The sequence below is a fragment of the Arachis ipaensis genome, chromosome B04 (genome assembly GCF_000816755.2).
Source record: "Arachis ipaensis cultivar K30076 chromosome B04, Araip1.1, whole genome shotgun sequence".
NCBI classification, from domain to species: domain Eukaryota; kingdom Viridiplantae; phylum Streptophyta; class Magnoliopsida; order Fabales; family Fabaceae; genus Arachis; species Arachis ipaensis.
The window spans coordinates 28,674,226-28,679,064 of NC_029788.2; positions in this window are offsets into that span (position 1 = coordinate 28,674,226).

Here is a 4,839-nt window from a genome sequence, read left to right on the forward strand (position 1 = left end):
TCGGGTTGGCTCTATAACCGACAGATGATATCATCAGCCACTAGGGACAGGCATGCATCATAAGCATACTACATGAATTGTTTGAGATTGCCTATTGACTGCATATTACTTGCTAATTGCCTAAATGCCTTATCTGTTCCTATTTGTAAATCTCTTGTCTGATATAACTGTGTTTGCTATATTATACTCCTGCTGGTGGTTGGGGGAATTGGAAAGGGAAGTATTAGTTAGAATGAAGGATCTTTAGTTAGTTGCCACTTACGGTTTAGCTTGTTTATAAGCTTTGATATTACCTGGAGGAAGTTCTAGGATTGCCTTCGGCTTTCCTCTATTATTATGTATTACATATGTGGGCACTGTTACCATGCTGAGAACCTTCGGTTCTCACCCATGCGGGTTTTGTGGCTTTCAGATGCAGGACAGGTGACACCTCGCTGAAGCATGCTGTAAGCTTCTAATGTTGCGAAGATCTTTACCTTTTGGGTTTATTTTGGTTATTTGTATTTGTTTAGATATTTATTATCTCCACTTATTATATATATGCTTTATTAATTCCTCTTAGAGATGATTTTGGAGATTCAAGTTTGTCACTCTGTATTTTGTGTTTTCTTCTGGGTTTTTCCTATATATCTATATATGTATATACACTTATTCGCTCGTGCCGGTTTATCTTCACGAGCTGAGTCTTGAGTTTTGTTATATGTATTTTGGAACTCTTGGTATATTAACTCCTTAGCTTGTTCTACCTTGTGACGTCTGCTTTTATCCCTTCGAGAGTGTTACGCTTTTCAATTTAACAATTTTTGTTTTATCCCTTTCTTCAAAGGCTCCTAGTTATAAACCTTTGTCACTGTATTATATATTAAATTTTTATTTTTAGAGGTCGTAGCGCCTCGCCGCATCTGTTATACATCCTAGGTGTAAAGCTTGTTATTACCTGGAGGAAGTTCTAGGATTGCCTTCGGCTTTCCTCTATTATTATGTATTATATATGTGGAAGCTGTTACCGTACTGGGGACCTCTGGTTCTCACCCATGCGGATTTTGTGGTTTTCAGATGCAAGACGCGAGGCTTCTCGTTGAGGCATGCTGGAGACTTCTGGATTAGCGAAGATCCTTTGTTCTTGGGACTCTGTTTGGTTTATATATCTTGTTTAGATACTTTTATCTCCATTAAATAATACAAACTGTGATGACTCCTTCTAGAGGGGATTTTGGAGAATAGGTTGTATGTATTTGTGTCCCTTTGGGTTTCCTTTGGGGTTTCCTTATTTTATTATATGTATATATTATTATGCTCGGACCGGTTATCTTCGCAGCCGGATTTTGAGTCTCGATATTCCCGTTTTTGACACTCTTTATATATATGATCTTGCGTTAGCTTATCCTTTGCTCGTTACGTTATCGATCGGAGTGTTGCGTTTTCGAATTACGGTTTTTGTTTACCCCTTTTTCTTCAAAGGCTCCTAGTTATAATCAATCATTCATAATACTATACGTACTAAATTTTTGTTTTAGAGGTCGTAATACCTTGCCATCTCTGAATTATGACTTAAGCATAAGACTCTGTATGGTAGGGTGTTACATTATGGTATCAGAGCAGTTCGTTCCTGTAGAGCCTGAGGAATGGACTGACTATGCTTCTGTGCATTCTCTGTGTGTGTGTTATGTGCTACTAGTATATCTGCTTGATATAATTGGCATAAACGTTCATGAGCATGCATTTGGGACTTTGAAGCACTAGACTTCCGATATTGAGACTGATCAACTTAATATCGATTGTTTGATGTGTATAGGAACCAGATGGCGCCTCGTGGACGCGGTAGAGGCCGTGGGAGAGGTCGTACTAATACTCGTGTGCCGGAGACTAACCCTAATGACCCGGTGAACTTTATGACTGCGTTGGAGAATATAGTTGCTGCTATGCAAGCCACTGCTGAGGCTCTTGGTCAACAGATGAACAACCATGGTAATGACGGAGGTGGAGTTCAAGGCCCGATGACACTGGCGAACTTTTTGAAGGTTAATCCACCTAAGTTCAAGGGAACCACTAGTCCGACTGAAGCCGATACATGGTTTCAATCCATGGAACGAGCACTGCAAGCGCAGGTGGTACCTGAAGGGCAGCGTGTGGAGTTCGCTACCTATTTGCTCATTGGCGAAGCGTCGCATTGGTGGCAAGGAATCCGACGCCTCCTGCAGCAGGTTGATGATTATATCACCTGGGACATCTTCCAAGAGAAATTCTATAAGAAGTACTTTCCGACTTCTGCTAGGACGGCCAAGGAGCTTGAATTGTTGCAGCTGAAGCAGGGTACTATGTCTGTATCTGAGTATACTGACAAGTTTGAGGAGCTGTTCAGATTCTCTCGTATGTGTCAAGGGACTCCAGTGGAATATGAGGAATGGAAGTGTGTTAAGTACGAAGGAGGACTCCGGAGTGATATTTTCAGTTCAGTGGGACCAATGAAGATTAGAACTTTCTCCGAGTTGGTGAACAAGTGTAGGGTTGCTGAAGAGTGTGTGAAGAGGGCAGCCGCTGAGAAAGGAAGTCACAAAGGATCGTTTCCACAGAACCGAGGCAAGAGCTTTGCACCTAGAGGTCCGTCTTTCAAGAGGGGAGGTTCTTTTAGGAGGCCCAACAACAACTACTCCCAAGGGAAAAGGTTTGGGAAGCAGCCTCAGAATGATCAAACTTGTACTAGGTGTGGGAGTCACCATCCGGGAGTACCATGCAAGGCCGGATGGGGTTTGTGCTATAATTGTGGGAAGGCGGGGCATAAAGCCGCAAGTTGTCCAGAGAAGCAAAAGCAAGGTGCTAGGAGAGCACAACAGACTGGTCGGGTGTTCACCACCTCAGCTGTGGGTGCAGAGGGATCCGAGACACTCATTCGAGGTAACTGTGAAATGGCTGGTCAAACTTTAAATGCTTTATTTGATTCGGGAGCATAATGTTAGCATTAGAGATGGCCGAGCTAAAGTCTCAGTTAGAGGAATTGTTGGGTAAGAACTTTATCCGACCAAGTGTTTCCCCGTGGGGTGCTCCAGTGTTATTGGTAAAGAAGAAAGATGGAAGTATGCGACTCTGTGTGGATTACAGGCAGCTGAACAAGGTCACCATAAAGAATAAGTACCCATTGCCGAGAATTGATGATCTCATGGATCAGTTACAAGGAGCTGGGGTTTTCTCTAAGATCGATTTGCGATCCGGTTATCACCAGATAAGGGTGAGGGGTGAGGATATCCCTAAGACCGCTTTCAGGACTCGTTATGGTCATTACGAGTATACTGTAATGTCTTTTGGGTTGACGAACGCTCCTGCAGTGTTTATGGATTACATGAATAGAGTATTCCGTCCGTTTCTGGATAAATTCGTTGTTGTCTTCATTGATGATATACTGATTTACTCCAAGACTGAAGAAGAGCATGCAGAACACTTGCGGACCGTGTTGCAGATTCTAAAGGAGAAGAAACTCTATGCGAAATTGTCTAAGTGTGAGTTTTGGAAGGATGAGGTGAAGTTTTTGGGTCACGTGGTGAGTAAGAAGGGAATAACCGTGGATCCAACTAAGGTAGAAGCTGTGATGGATTGGAAGCAACCAACCACAGTAACCGAGATAAGGAGTTTTCTGGGTTTAGCTAGCTATTACCGAAGGTTCATCAAAGGCTTTTCGCAATTAGCTTTGCCGTTGACAAAGTTAACTCGCAAAGACACTATGTTTGTTTGGACTCCTGAGTGCGAGGAGAGCTTTCAGGCATTGAAGGAAAAGTTGACCACTGCACCTGTGTTAGTGTTACCTGAGCCGAACGAGTCTTTTGAGGTGTACTGTGATGCATCGTTAAAGGGCCTAGGGTGCGTGCTGATGTAGCATCATAATGTGGTGGCGTATGCCTCGCGGCAGTTGAGACCTCACGAAGTTAGTTATCCTACGCACGATTTGGAACTCGCTGTGGTTGTGTTTGCCTTGGAGGTGTGGAGGCATTATCTCTATGGGGTTAAGTTCCAAGTCTTCTCCGATCACAAGAGCTTGAAATATCTCTTTAATCAGAAAGAGCTTAATATGAGGCAAAGGAGGTGGATGGAATTATTGAAAGACTACGACTTTGAGTTGAATTACCATCCGGGAAAGGCAAATGTAGTGGCGGATGCGTTAAGTCAGAAGTCGTTATATGCGTCTTGGATGATGCTTCAAGAGGAGAAGTTGCTCAAGAGATTCGAGAGTCTAAAAATTGGTGTTCGAGAAGTATCTGGAACCTTGTGTTTGAGCCGATTAGAAATCTCAAGTGACTTTAAGTCCGAACTCCTAAAGGCTCATGAAAACGATGAAGCGTTATGGAAGGTGTTACCGGCTATCGAGCAAGGAAAACAGTGGAGAATGTCGGAAGAAAAAGACGGGTTATGGATATTCAAGGGTAGGATCATTGTGCCGGATGTTGGTACTTTGAGGCAAGATATCTTAAAGGAGGCACACAAAAGCGGATTCTCCATTCACCCGGGAAGTACTAAGATGTACCATGACTTAAAGGCGATGTTTTGGTGGCCGGGTATGAAGAATGATGTGGCGGAATATGTTTCAAAGTGCTTAACTTGTCAAAAGGTAAAGATTGAACATCAAAGACCTTCCGGGATGTTGCAACCCTTAGAGGTTCCGCAATGGAAGTGGAAAAGTATTGCAATGGACTTTGTGTCGGGATTGCCAAGGACTAAGGATGGTTTTGATGCTATCTGGGTGATTGTGGACCGACTGACGAAGTCAGCTCACTTTTTGCCCATTCGGATGACTTACACCCTACACCCTCTAGCACGGTTATACATAAAGGAGATTGTGAGACTCCATGG